We start from the raw sequence: 17,075 nt of genomic DNA on the forward strand, positions 1-17,075 counted from the left end.
TAAAATAACATATCATGAGATTTTCGATCTCAAAAACTAAAACAAACACAAAAGTTGGCATATAAAAATATCAATTCAAAGTTATTATATTAAATTATAATATAAAATACAATTTTTAAATAAAATTCTTTTTAAATAAAAAGAAGCAGGAATAAAGGTGATGATACGATAGAATTGTTTTGCATTATCTATGTCTCTTCGTTACAAACTTCATTTTAATAAATAATTTCAATTGAAATTTTTTTATATCAACTTTTATATTTGTTTTAGTCTCTAGAATTGATTCTCTATGTATTTTACAAACAATATATATATTTGCTCATCTTTATTTTTTAATAAAATGTCTTTTTTATTAAAAATATTTTATTTTTATATTCAAATTTATTTAATTATGAAAGCATTATTATATAAATAAAATGAATATATTTGAACTTAATTAATATTTAAATGCTGCAATAAATATAAAATACAAATATTTTTTTAATTATATATATAAAACATCAAATTAGTATGTATGATTATACAAATTTTTATACAAATAGATTAAACATTCTAAAACTTTTGAATGAAATATAAATATTACATTTTTTTATAAAAATCTAAATTTATTCACAGAATTTCATGAAATTAAAAATTTTATCATTATAAAAATAAATTTCAATTTATTTTTATGATTTTTTTCTTATTTTTTCTTATTTCTTCTATTTTTATATTTCTAATCTATTTTTTAAATACTTTATATATATATTATAATTTTTATGATTCTTCTCTTCATTTTTATTACATGTTTTAAAAATTTGTTTCCAAGATTTTTACCAAAGATAATTACATATTACAATATAATTTTTTTACATATATTCAAATACTAATGAAAGAAAAAAAGTTAGTATATATCACTTTTTCTATAAATAGTAATAATTTATACAACATTAATATAATTGCTATTTTGAACTATGAATTTCATCTTTCTTGTTTCCAATTTTTTGACAAACAGAAAACGAAGTATTAAGAGTATAGTTGTCGATGATTGTCAATATACGATTATCTATGTTGCTAGAGAACGCAGGAAACGAGCTCGTCACACTTTATACGGGAATATTTTTCAACTTTCGTCGCATTGGGCCGTTTTCTGTTGTGAAAGTTTGGAAAGTTCGACGGTTTCCACGGCGTTTGGCCAGGGGCCATTAATCGAGAGACGAAGCTATAGAGTATTCGAGATTTTAACGAACGCATGAACATGCAGAACCATGCGCGTTTGCGAGTATTTTATAAATTCGATATATATATAACTTGACGCATTGATTGAGTTGCAACCGGAAACGTTTTCGATGTAAATGCATCTGATCGTTACAAAATTCATCATGGAGGGATGAGCGATCCTGTTTCACTTAGGAATCATCATTACAAGATTGATTTGTAATTGAGATATCTGATATATTCGTGAGACATATTTGAAAAATCGATTCTAGAATTCAGAACAAACTTAGAATACAAAAATACAATAAAAGTTTATTTATCAAATTAAAAGTTTTTTAAATTAAATAAAAAGTTTATTTTAAATGAAATGAAACAGAGACAGAATAAAATAGTATGGTAGAAATAAAATCTTAATTCTCACACAAACTCAAATTATTTACAATTTAATAAATAATTTTAATCGATATTTATTAATATATACATCTTAGTTTTTATTTGTTTTAACTTCTAAAGTCAATCTTCTAAATATATTTCACAAATATATTAACACTCTTTATATATTTTCTATAATACGTTGTTTTATTGGTATATTGAGAGAAAAATAATGAATGTAATTTATTAAGAAATTGTTCAAACTTGAAATTATGAAATTTTCAAAAAAATACATACTATTTTTTAAGATATAAAATAATATTTTTTAAGATGTAAAATAATTAACTTTTAATTCATGAAGATTTTTTATATTTATCTCAAACTGTACACGAAGATTATTTATATTTAATATATTTTTCAATAGTAAAAGTCTGTATCAATCTTTTTGCAGTATTCTTTTTTTTTAACTAGCAGGATAATTAATAAATCTTTTGACTATATTTTATTTTGATATTTCTATTTTATAAAAAATTCTGGAATAAAAATTTATTATATTTTAATATTTTTTTCTTATCTAATACAATCTTTAAATTAATTAATAAAATATTTTTTTAATAATCAAGATATCTAAATTTTAGAAATTTTATTTTTTTAATTTTACAAATGATTAAAAAAATTTTAATTGTTTGACAATTTATTCTAAAAGAGATTCAACTAAAAATTAATAATAATTATTCAAACTTTATATTTTAAATATTATTATAAAACCTGAAAGAATGCATATTTTCTATGTCTGATAAATCAAAAAATTTAATAATTCCAATTTTAATATGATATAAAAACAAAAATTTTGATAATATAATGATAATCATTTTCCAAATGATCTATTTCGATATCTATTTAATTTTATTAAAAAATTAAAATTGTGAAAAATATGATCTCTTTTAATTCCATGTTAAAATTTTCTTTAAAACATTAATTCACTAAAACGAAAATTAAACTAACAAAATTAATAATTAATATTAAACAATGAAATTAAGAAAATTCAAAAAAAAAAAAAAAAAAAAATTAAAAACATCACGCTAATATAGTAAAGATATGGTATCTTTATTCTTTACATAATACATAAACAAAGCCAGATAAGATGATGAATCTTATTATGGTGCGTCAATATCAACCGGCATTAAAAAATCATAATTTCACTGCTTTTCTGCCTATATTCCCTTTCTTGCTCGTCTGGCAATATTATTATTGCATTATTTTCTGAGAATTTATAATATTAATGAGAGTTTTAAATTTTTAATTTAAAATTATATAAAGAAATCTAAGAAAAATCTTAGAAAACTGACGAGGAACGCATTCTGCATACAAGCTTAAATAACTAGTCGTGGCGCACAAAGGCGTGAACATCCGGGAACGCTTGGATTGGAAAAGCCGGTTCCACTATCGTTTCTATATTTTTCATTTCGATTCAATTTCATCGGGCTTCCTTGATATTGAAATCCATCCCTCAATCTATGAAATAAATCCACCGTTGTAGAAACAATAATGGCATTTCGCGAAACGAATGGATTTCAGTCTCAATTTGGATGTTATTTACTTATACTCGATGCCAAACAAATGTTTAAAAAGAATTTGAAAAGAAAATAATATTGCGTGAATTTAATAAAAATATAAAGAACTTAAATGTATAAAATTGATATTTTTTATTAAATATAATGATTATGTTCATATTAATATTTTATATAAAATGTAATTTATTATTTTTATTATTTGTTAATTAAAATTTATACCAATATTTAAAATTTTGGCGAATTATATTTGTTTTATTAAAATATAAAATAGATGGACTTTTATTATTAAGAATTAATACGTGATATATGAAAAACTATTCTATTCTGAAAAAATTAATATAATTCCTAGCAAAAATCATTTCATTGATTAAATGTATTATATATTAAAATCTGAAGAATTATTATTTTTCATTACTCAAATATGATTCAAAGTCAATTTTTCATTAATTGATCAAACGATAGATATCCGTAAGTTATTCATATGATTCGATATCTTGCTAATACCTTTTTTACGCTATTTACATATTTTCATACAAGAAATAAACATATATATTTTTAATATTAAATTTTTTATTTTATTAAGTTTTTTTTTATAAAAACAGCAAAAAACAACTTTATGAATTATATTACCGATCAAAAATTTAAAATTATTTATAATCAAATTTTCTGTTAATTTTTCCATTAATTTAATTAATGCTTTAAATATTAAGTACTAATTTTTTAAATTTATGTTTATTTTAATTGATTTTTCATAATATTTTTGTATTAACAAAATTCTAATTTGATTTTTGTTTTTAAATTCTTAATAAAAGTTCAAAATTTTTTATGAATACTGTATGTTACTGGTATCCTTGTAAGTTGGCATCCGGAGAATGCAGGCGATAAATTATTTGTCCCATCAAATGTAACATGTACTAATATATGTTATCGCTAGTAATTAATAAATGTGATGAGTTCAGTCAATTATAAGAATGCGTATAACTATATATTTGTATAGATTAACTTATCTCACTAGACTCTATATTCTTTTTCAAATACCAGTAACGCACAATATATACAAGCATATATACATGTATATATTTATAGAATATATATATATATATAAAGTCATTGTAGTATGAAGAAACGCGTCATTCATCCGGTTAGATGAGTCACGAATTGACAAGCATGACTAATACAATAATGACTTTAAAGATTCGTCTCGGAAAACCACTTTACGACATTGGCTTAGGTCTTCATTACATACTGCCTTCAAGTTCATGAAAGTTGCATTGCAATGAAACTTGGCCAGGCTTCCAACCGGTCGGCTGTATTTCCGCTCTTCACTCTTCATACTCTTCTCGTTATCATCATCGTCGTCGTTCGTTCCTCTCGAAAATCTGGATTCACGAGCTCGCGCCGCAACTATGGAAACACTGTCTCGCTCGCCAAGGATCTCCAGGGAACCGAGAAGCTCCGTTGTAGATGCTGGAAATACCAGTCATCGTCCTCCGTCTTCCGCCGTAGTCTCTTCCGCTATTATGATTTCCTCAACATTACTTTATTGAATGTGTTGTATTAAGTCACGTACAAACCATTGAATAACATGATATAAATGTGTATATTCGAAATAATTTGGCTGACGAAATTGATATAATTACGAGAAGCCAAGTAACAATGCCAAATATTTAAATTGGCCAATAATCAAGATCCTCTCATTGATCTCGTTTGTCAAAATCATTGGATGATCCGTATTTCTTGTGAATTTCGAACTTTGTGGATTTCTTGGTTTCGATCGAAATTTAATCCACTAAAGTGGAATCACTAAGGATGATTCGTCAGCGTGGCGAATCAGTTTCATTCGAATGATTTCAAAATGTAGAAACAATTTTTAGGATTCAATAATAATAATGGTTTCGGTCTGTTTATGTTTCATGAGTGAATTCTCTCTGTTTCGTGAACACGTGACTGATCTTTTTCGGCTGGTTTGAAAATCTCGAAAGAAATTTGCAAGGACAAACGAAACTCTATACTTGTATTATGATGACAAAATATACTCTCTACGTTGCTACTTTTTCAATGAAGTCAGCTGAATTCTTTGAGTGTTCTAGGATCATGAGAGTGGTATTAAGCGAAATATGAGATTCTCGATGATTATCAACGAAGAGAATCATATTTGTCAACAGCTGTTATTTTTTATTCGAAGAAATTGATTCCTTTTCTTGATAACAATATATATGTGAATAATATATATATATATATTACGAATATACAATTTTTCTTGTTTAATACAATGTTCATATTTATTAATATGACATCATTAATTTATTTCGATTTAATATTAGATAAAAAATTTGTCTATTTATGTATCCATTTTATGTTATACATTAATTTAAAATAAATAATTAAAATAGATAAATAATTAAAAAGTTTTTTAACAATTTTGTTATTCTAATTTATTTATATAATATATATAATAATCTAAATAAAAAATTCTAATGTCTTAACATTAAGAATTATCGTAATAAAATTCGTAAATAAATACTATAAGTAAATATTTAAAATTAATGTATTATTATGAAAATAATAATTAAACATTTATATACAATTATTTTTCTTTCTGTAATGTTTCTTTCTTTTTTTAAAAAAAAATTAATATTAATTTTTAAAAATACTTGCATTTTTAATAATTAATAAAAAAATTTGAAAATAATTTCAATTTGATTTAGGTTTATAGTTCTAATGTTGAGAAATCAAGAAACATTAACTTTCCTATGAAATTAATTAAAATCTCTTAATATAAAGTTAATTTAGAGATTTTAATTAATTTTAATATAAATTATATAAACTTATCTTGATATCATTATCTTAATATCATTATAATAAATACATACTATAAAAAATATATGATATTTATTATTTTAAGAAAACAATTTCAATTTTTTCATTAAAGAAAAAGATTTTTGACACTTTTGGTTTTTTATTTTTTTTTAACAATTTTGTAGAATTATTAAACATATCTGAAAAATCTATTTTGCATTCAAGAAAAGAATAATGAAGAAGAATGAATTATCATTTTGATATATATCAAAATTTATTTACAAAATTATTATAGAAATTAAATATTTTATTGCTTTTTTTAATTAAAATATTTTATCTAGAATTTTCTTTAGCTCTTTCTTAAAATATTAAAAATTTCATCTTTTACTTTTCAAATAAATACAATTAAAAACTTCATACAAATTTTAAAAATTTAGCAATAATCTAAGTTATTTATCTTTAAAAATAATGAAAAAATAATGATAAAATATTAAATTTTTTGGATATTTTAAAATGCTGGACAAAACATTTTAAATATTAATAAATAATATTAATAATATTAATAATAATATTAATTTAACTTCATACAAATTTTAAAAATTTAGCAATAATCTAAGTTATTTATCTTTAAAGATAATGAAAAAATAATGATAAAATATTAAATTTTTTGGATATTTTAAAATGCTGGACAAAACATTTTAAATAAGGAAAAAATATATCTAATGACACGTTAAAATAAATCATTTTTCAATAATCCATTTTATAGTATCATCAATCGAAAATCACATAACATTGCATCGGAAAGAGATAACGTCGTTGGATGAGTAAAGAAATGCAAGTTTTTCCAATGCAGTGTCAAGTACATTTGATTAATGTGATGTTTCCAAACAAAATGAAATCTCGCCGATCTAGAAATCTGTTATCCATCTCTGGTTGTTTTTTTCATTTTCTCAACTTTCTCTTTCACCATTCGAGAAACAGCTTCGTGGAAAAAGCTTCGACAAATAGCAGTAAGAAAACTAATTACATCTATCCGTTAACGAGTTTCCGGTTGGTGCTCGCGAATGATTCGCACTGGAATTAAACTGACTATGTCGACGATGCACGATCAATTTTGATCTCAGGTGAATGTTATCAGAGTTGAGTTAACTTCTTTCATTAAGTTTGATCACGGTCGAAACCGTTTTATTTGGAACAAAATGGTGGAAATAAGAAAAATAGTTTTTAACCTTGAAAGATGCGAAAAGTCGTATATATATTGTAATATTTTTCGTTATGATTTAATATTGTTCGACATATAATTAGAAATTCTTAGTTTTATTTTTTGTATATGAAAATTGAAATCTTTATGAACATATGTAAAAAAATGAAACTTAAAATAAAGAATAGAAATCTGTTTCAATCTTTAAATATAAAAAAATATGTAAATGTTTTACTTCAGATATTTTATTTTTTTGCATAACATGTATATTTTATACATTTTTGAGTTTTCTGTAAATTTAAAAAATTCGTAAAAAGGTAAAATTGATTCCAAAGCAATATCAATTTAACAAATTTATGTATAACAGAAAATGATATTTTTCAATATTTAGTATTTCAATATGATTAATCAAATTTTTTAATTTGATATTGATTGAGTTACAAAAAAATATAATTTCCATAATCCGATAAATTCTCAAAATATTTTTAAATCTCAAGAATAAAATATATAATATGAGAAATATTTTTATGAATATTGCTATAATTAGGTTTATGCGACTAGACTGATATGTAAAATCTTTCTATAGAATAATAAAAAAAGAATAAATAAAATTTTAATTTTATAAAGCTTTTTTAGTAATAAAGATTTAAAAATTATTAAAGTTTAACTATATAGAGAAAATATATTATCAAAGTTGAGAACTAAAGTACTTAAATGGATTTGTAAGAAAACTCGTGTATTGTAGGAGAGATAGATAAGCAAGAATAAGAAGAACTAATGAAATGACTTGCGAAATCGGAACAAAGTTGTAAAGATAAGATGAAAAACACGTTAATATTATCTCGGAAATTGGTCAGAAAATATTTAACTAGCCTAATTTTATGCACAATAAAGAACCATGTTCACGTGTATTTCATCATCTACCTTGCAATTGCTTCATAAAACGGTGCGAATTACACAATGTTATATAAAGAGAAAACATACTCGTATAATATATCAATCTCAATATTCAATCACATTATGAATATAAGAAAATTTTATAAGAAATAATTTCAATTATCTTTGATAATAAAATCTATTAAATAATTTATAAAAACTTGTTTAATATTATATAATGGAAATATTGAAATTTTTATGGATTTATTTCTGTTACTCTTTTATTATTTTACGATTCTTCTATTTAAGCTTCTAATACTTTATTTTTTTTGTTTAAACATTTTTTAGTTTCAAGCTCATAAAAATGAAATGATATAAATCAGCTGGTCATTCATACAAAATTTTCACTTTAATATTTCAATGCTTATATCAAAATTCATTATAATCTTTATTTTACTTTTGACTTATTTCAATTATTTTAATTTCAATGTATTTTTTCAATTATAAAGAAATAAATAATCAATTCTAATGAATATCAATAATATAAACGTTATAAAAATACAAAGTAAGAAATGAAAATGAAAATCATTCTTTTCTCTATCTTTTCCGATTACTTTTCTCGATAGCAAATTACTAATTCTTATTCAATAATCTTATTCCTTTTTCTTTTTTCTCTTTTCCTTTCTGGAATAATTTATTACAATTTTATTAGAAATTTTAATTTCTCACGAGCAATTAATTATATAATTAATTATATAATGGAGATTTAGAAACATAGATACATAAATAATTTTCAAACTTTTTTATTTAAGTTTTCTTGTTCAATTCTATCGATTTTGTTGATACTTATAACACAAGTTTATAAATTACCGGAAGAACGATTTAAGAAATACCGATCCGGTTCCGGCATAGAGTTCGCGCAATCATATATTTGCCATCTATGCATTAATAAAAAATTAAAAATTAGTTGCAAATTTTATTCCTAAAAAAAGTCTTTTGCTGTATTAAAAGGGAAACATGAGTAGAGAAAGAGAGAGAAAGAGAGAGAAAGATAGTAAAGAAAATATTATTATGAAGGATTGATGAAACTCCATGATTTTTTATTTTAATTAGCAAATTTTATCTTCGATGATAATATATATATCAATATATACCTATTTAGATAAAATGTTTTATATATAAAAATTTTTAAAATAATTCTCTTTTATATTCTTAGTATAATGATGTGATATATGAATTTCAATTAGATTAATAAAAAAAAAAAAAGAAAAAAACAGAAGATTCGTTTCTCCTAAAATATTTCTATTTCCATTGAATAAATATTAGTTGGGTGCATATTTCAATTTTTCGTGTTTAATCCGGATTGTTTTTTTTAGAACGAGTTAAACGAAACAAAATATGCAAGCATAAATGTAGCTTTGAACGATATTTTTTGTCTTATCATTTTTAAGGAATTTTATTAAAAATAGTTGAAAATATAGTTGTAAATAAAAAGAACATAAATTATGAACTATAATATAAATATTTTGTATGTAACAATATTTTGAAATTCTTTTATTTGATAAAACCTAGAATTTTATGTTAATCTTTTTATTAAAAAAATTTTACATTCAGCTGATTATTACTATTTAATATATTGCTATCATTTATGTTATAAATCTAAAATTTTATCATGAAAAAATTATTGAAAATTTATCTTTTTACTTTTTTCGATATTAGTTGATTCAAATATGCGTCTACTAAATTAGGAATATCATAATTAATGTCATAATTAACATTTCAATAGCTAAATAATGAATTAATAAAAATATGATAAAATATCAAAATTCTTAAAGAGACTAATCGATTTTTAATCGCTCAAAAATTTAAGTAAAATAGATGCAATCAAATCTCAAATTACAATATGATATGAGAATCTCTTTCATATTTCTTGATATTCAATTATCATATTTTCTAATAATGGAAAGATAATCTTCCATTATTTCATTCATATAATTTTTAACATCACTTCCATTTAATTCTGACTTATTAATTCATTTTTGTTCCTTCTTTTTTTTTCAATTAGATTTTAATACATAAGAAGAATTTCATTCGCTCGAGTGTTTAGAAGAATGTATATAATCATCAATAAAAAATTTGAAATCTTCCTTTTTTTTCTTTTTAAATTTATTTCTAATTATATTATTAATTCAAAATTAATGTTATAGATATAATAATAATTTCATTTAATAGATAGATTTTTGACGAAAAATTATTCTAATAGGATAATGGAAATTAAGAATTAATAACTTAATCTAATATTCTTTATAAATTCTTTGATTCTATGATTTTAAATGATAAAAATTTTACTCAGGAATTTATTCTCAAAAATTTTCTTAGAAATTAATTTCTTAAAATTCTAAATTAACTTTTTCTAAAATTCTTGAAAATTCTATAGATTATCAGATTTGGAATCTTCAGTCGATAATATATATACATATGTATACGCAAGAGATGTATTATTATTATTATTATAATTATTATGATTATTATTATGATTATTATTATGATTATTATTATTATTATTATTATTATTATTATTATTATTATTATTATTATTATTATGCTGTATTTTCGTGGCGGAATACTCTCCTAAAAGGAAAGCAGGCCCACTACGAAATTGCTTTCTGCCGTTTGATCATAATCCAATCGTTCCACCACGGACTAAACCGCCTAATGGGACGTAGAACCCCGATATCTCAGCCGGAAAATTTATGAACGGCTGTTTCTCTATGCAAAGAGACTAACCCCGTGGAGGAATGCTCAACGAAACGTCGAATACATAGTTCGCTACTATTAAATTAATGCAGTTTCTGCTCTTTAAATGATGTAACGCGCACGCATTATCTGTAATGCGTAATGTCACCGTCGAGAATCTAAATGGGCGATATGTTGAATGACTAATTAGAGCACGATGAAACATACCATATAATACATAGATAATTTCTAATGAATATATAATAATGATATAGCAAGTCCTAAAAAAATATAAGTTAAATATATTCAATGATTACAAAAAGTTATATATTATTCTATTTGCTATATTAATTAATTAAATCTAATTAAATTTTGTATCAATATATCTACAAAAAAATTCATATTAAGAAATTCATATACAAGAAATTGATATTCTAAAAATGAAATATAGAACTTGATAAAAAAAATTTTCTTGAAAAAAAAAAAAAAGAATTATGTATGTATATTAGATTATTTATGAAATAATCTTTTTTAGATGTTTGAATCTAATGAGCTAATAGTATCTTTTATATTTCATTATAAATCAAATATGATATACATCCTATAATGAAACTATATATTATATATAAGCTAGTTATATATGATATTATATAATTAGTGACCTTAAAAAAATATTTTTCTATATAATATATATATACACAATAAAGTATAATAAACTATATAATAAAAATATAATAAAAATATAATCTAATATATTAAAATATTAAAATAATCAATTAATATTTAAAATTTTGAAAAAAGCAATAAAATATATTGAATTTATTGATTTAATTCATTTCAATAATTCATTATTTTTAAAAATAAAATTTTATTTAGTTTATTAAAAATATATTTTCATTATGAGAAAAATTTTCTATTTCAAACAATGTTAAGAAATATTATTAAAAATAAAAATAAAAATCGAATTTATAACTTGTATATAAGAAAAAACAATGGGAAAATAAAATCGATAACGAATATCGATAATCGATCTATGTCTCTTTAATAGGCATTTGAACATGAGAAACTCTTTTTAGCAGTTCTTTTTGAGACTTTTAGAACAAACTTTCCGAAATTTTAAAAACTAATTCTTATTCATCAAAGATTTTCTTAAGTTAACGAAGACAAAGTTATCAGCTGAAGAACGTTTTAAAAATCTCCCGTATCTAATTGCTTCAGTTAACATTTATCGCGTTGATATACCTGCTTTTTATGGATGTACTCATTATCTACGTGTAACAACGCGCAATAGCCGAGTTCGTTCTCGTTCCGTTCCTTCTAAAATAGGTAAGCAGCATCAAGGTTTCCAAGCAAAAAATGGTAATAAAATTACGCAACATTCCCGAGGTTCCTTCCATTAAGGCTCGATACAAATATACGATTTCATAATAATTATCAAAATGGATGATATCTTTGTATCTAATTGCAGAATTATTATATTGTGTTTTTTTATCAAAAATATAAAATTATTAGAAATCGAATTACAGAAGAATATTTATCGAGAGACTTAAAATGTTAACTTTTATTTTTAACCAATATTTTTAATCAATTTTATGATATAAATACTTTTCAGTATAATATTTTCTCGTTTATCTATTCCATATTTATGAAAAGAGGAATTTCCAATTCATTAATTTAATTGAAATTATTATATTTTGTTACTATATTTACAAAAATTCAAATCTTCAATTTATTTCTCGAAATATTTTTAAAATTTATCTTCATAAAATTTTAAAATAAGAACACTAAATATATTGCGTTGAACAAATATCATAATGACATAATCACGATGACATATTTATAAATTTATATAAATTTATGAGTTACTGCAATTTTAAAATTTTAATCAGAGATATTTTAAAAAATATTTCATTTGATTCTATAATATTTTTGTAAATAAAATGAAGAAATCAATAAAATCAAATCAATAATATTTATTAGAAATCTTCATGTTCACAAAATTTCGAGAATGTTTTATTCTTCAAAAATTTTTTGCAATGTATTTTTTTGTAGCTGACATCATAGATAATTGTAAAATCAACAATAAAATCCATGCAATAATTCGATTTCAGAAAATCTCGGAAAATTCGCCAGATATATATATATATATATATATATATAATAGATATATATAATAGATATATAATAGATATTACAAATTTTATTATATGTATTTATCATATTATATGAATATATATGAACTAAATTAATTCTAAAAAAATAAAAAAAATAAAAAAAATATTTAAAATATTTAAAAATATCTTAACAATTTTCATCAGATTATTACTTCTTTTAAATTTTTTTGAGATACAACATATGAAAAATTTTTTTTTATCAATTGAATACTAATGGAATCATATTTTTCTTATATATTCATTACTTATTAAAAAGATTAGCATTAAATCTGTTTTTTAAATTTAAAAACAAATATTAAAATATTCTTTAAAATCACGTGACTTATAATACGTTATAAAATGATAATAGCAACATTATATGTTTGCTAACTGATTACGTCTTAGATAAGATATCGAAATTGTATTATCTTGTATTCTCTTGTAGATCAACGTGATATTAACTTAATATAATAAGTAATATTGATATTTACTCTAATTAATAGTAGAATATCTTTTCTTTACATACTATTTTATAAAATTTTATAAAAGTAAATCATTTTGAAGCATAAGTCTTAAATTCCTAAATAATCGTTACATCATAATAGGAAGATAGAAAATTGCATTGAAAAGTTCAGATAACAATGAAACAGACTCTTATGTTCACCTTCGCATCGTTTCTCAACACATCATGATTTTATATATCCACACAGTCTCTTATATAATAACCATCCATATCGAGATGTTGGTTTTTAACATGTTCGAACAATATTGTAGGTGTTAAAATATCTATCCTGGAAATTTCCAATGAAAAAAGTGCGAATTTTTAATTATAATAATATAATTAAATTAAATATAATATATAATATAAAATTGTATAAATGAAGATCTTTTTTATTTTATTTGACTTTTAGTTTCAAAATAAATCTTCGTGATCATAAAAAAAAATTATTATCTCTTCTAATATAATAAATAAAATTTATTAAAAATACTATAAAATACTATAAGACTATAAAAATACTAATTTTGGAAATGTAAAATACTATGCTAGAGATATATGAGACATATAAAAATCTTATATCATATTAATTAATATGATATGTAAATAAAATTAATAATAAATAAATAAATATAAATATTAATTTAAATTTTAGTGGAGAAAGAACAAAATTGATTATTTTAAAAAAATTCTTTGATTAACAAAAATCCTATATAAAATATTTATTAATTATATAAGAAATATTTATTAATATAAACTCAAAGAAATAAATATTATTTCTTTTCAATTTTCTATTTAACATTTTACGATGTTTCTTTGTCTATTTATATATTTTTTATTTTTACATATATTTGAAATTATTAATTTATAATAATTAATATCATTAATTATATATTTAAAATTTACCCAAATAAGATAAGTTTTTTGCTCTTAATAAAAATAGAATTTAAATTATTTTTTCTGATATTCCATATTAGATCCATTAATATTCATGTGTTAATGAAGAAACATTTATTATAAAATTACATTATAAAATTATTTTTAATGAATTTTGTATAATATTATTTTTGAAAAATTTTTTAACTAGGCAAATTAGATAAACAAATTAGATAAGTATCAAGAAAAATTTATTGTTTAAAGGTAAAATTTTATTACCAAACAAATATATATAAGTAAATAAATAGTATTGACATAAATGATGTAATAAAAATATAAACGACTATATAAATTTATATCCATATAAAGTGGAATGTAACTATTATCAATAGTTAAACAAAAAAAATATTCATATTCTTGTAGTTAATATATATTATAATATTAAGATGAATTCAACGATCATTATACTATATCTTCAAATAATCTTAAATAAAATATAAAATAATCAAGTTTATTTCAATAAAATTATATAAATATTAATATATAAATATTATATAATTTATATAAATATTTTTGAAAAAAATACTAAATAGTTAAATACTAATATAACAATATCATGATAATATTTTTCACATTAAAAATAGCCATTTTGAAAATTTTAATTTTATTAAAATAAAATAATTTCTTACAATATTCATTCGATATTTTTTTATTAAAAATTTTTTATTAAAAATATATAAAATCATTTGAAAAATTCAATATACATCACTGAATTTATCTTGACATTATCTCACTATAGAATCAAAAATATATATATCATTATTCTATACATTTTAAAAAAATTAAGAAAATTTTGATTTCTTATAAAAAAATTTTTTATTATACTTTATAATTGATTAAAAATTAATTAATTTTTATTTGAAATATTTTTTTGTCACATTATTAAAAATGCTTCGTAATGACAATTATGAAGTACACTCTGTATATTTCGTTTTGGGTACGCGTATGCTCACCTCTTTTCAACTTTCTCTCTTGACGAGTAAACAAGACGGTTTAGTTGTGTTGTCGTGCCAGTTGGTCCGTAGAACGTTATGGAATTTGCATTTTTATTGGAATCTTACGTCCTACGGAAAGACGAATATCGGTTGTACATGCTCGTGATCCTCCAATTCTCCTTTACTCATCTCTCATGTTTGTATGTAACCCATTTGAACATGGATCGAAAGCAGACTGTCACAAGAATTATTGATAAATTCCGTAAAAATAGAATTTATGAAATAAATTAAAAACAGAAAAAAATCTTAAAAATTGTTTAATTCTTTGAATTAAAAAATTTCAAATGATATGATAAAAAAAAAGTTCTAAAATTCTAAAAAAAAATTTTATTAATTAATTTAAATTTAATCTTCATTTCTTTCGATTCCATTTTTCGATTCCAGAGATATTTCAAATATATTTTAGAAATCTTTCTCATCAATTGTGTAAAATACTTTTTACGACTCAATTAAATTCGTCAAAACAAAATAGAATTTTTTACAACGAATGACATAGAAATAAAATTTTTTACAATCTCTAAAATTTAGATTATTGTGAATTTTTTTTATCCAAAAATTAAAATTTAAATAGCAATGTTTCCTGAAAATTCAATAATTTGAAAAAAATTGAATATTATCACAGAATTAGATATTATTAAATTTATCTTATTTCTGAAAATTATAGATAAATTTTAAATCAAAATTTGCATTACTTATTTGTATTTATTCAAATTTTTATGGTCTATTACATCAATATATATTTAAAATATAAAGCAATTATTAAATTATTGTAATAATTAAAAGAATAATCAATACATATAGCAAGAAAGTAAAAATCAAATATAAATTAGTTCACCAAATAAATTTTTTTCAAAAACAGTCCGGTTTTTGATTATATTTCATATTATCCAAGAAAGAGGAAGAAAAACATATATGTACTGATATGTGACGAATTACCATAAATTTCCCGTTAGTGAGATGAACAAGTAGCCGACAACGAGCCGAAGGCAACCAGTCTCTATCAGATCTTCTTCAAGGTCTGGTCATAAAAGACGATGTACGGAGCTGAATGCAGCCTGGTGAATGCGGCCGTTTGTTGTGTGGCCTTGAGCCAGTGAAGAACGCGGAGAGCACCGTTTGAGAACAACTAAGAACCGTTGAGGACACCCAAGGACCCCAAACGAGTTTTTAGATTCTTGCGATTCTTCACTTCTATTCTATTTTTGAGACGTCTCGCGTGTTTCGCCGGTTTTTCCAAAATAATGTTATTACATAGATTTGCTGTAGTCTTTAAAAAAGATAAAGATTGTTTAATTTACAGATGTTTGAATGGAATTTATATTTCACTTGAATAAATTGGAAGAATATAATCATTGTAAATAATTTTGATCACTTTTAATGTTGTTTGCAGAATTTTTTGAAAATATGAATAAATTTAAAATATTTTTTTTTTTTTTGATAATTTTTTGTATAAAGAAACTTCATTTTTAAATATTTTTTTATTTTTTTTTTGCATAAATAAGAGGAACAGAAATTTGTACGATTATAAATCAATCGTATGCTGATTGACGGATCATAACCAACGGATATACGTCATGTGGACATTAATTGATAGTTTTTGTCAAAGAAATGCAAAAAGAAAACGATTTTTAATTATGTGTAAATAATAGTATGGATGTGGACATTTTGCAATATTATCCATATGTATCTTCATTAAATCTTCAATATAAAAATAGTTTTCATTTCACATCACATAAAACA

At 21.6% G+C, this 17,075-nt stretch overlaps 1 protein-coding gene and 1 long non-coding RNA gene across 2 annotated transcripts in view; both read right to left on the reverse strand.

Moving 5' to 3' along the window:
- LOC725885 (Krueppel-like factor 7) overlaps window positions 1-17,075 on the reverse strand; it is a 471,466-nt gene that overhangs the window by 264,803 nt on the left and 189,588 nt on the right. The gene's annotated exons all lie outside the window — the stretch shown is intronic.
- On the reverse strand, window positions 15,294-16,712 carry LOC102654367. The gene is made up of 2 exons (XR_003306294.1): window positions 16,272-16,712; window positions 15,294-15,510 (listed from the first exon to the last, which is right to left on the reverse strand). It is a non-coding gene; the product is annotated as an uncharacterized LOC102654367 (long non-coding RNA).

The sequence above is a fragment of the Apis mellifera genome, linkage group LG1 (assembly GCF_003254395.2).
Source record: "Apis mellifera strain DH4 linkage group LG1, Amel_HAv3.1, whole genome shotgun sequence".
In the NCBI taxonomy this organism is placed as follows: Eukaryota; Metazoa; Arthropoda; class Insecta; order Hymenoptera; family Apidae; genus Apis; species Apis mellifera.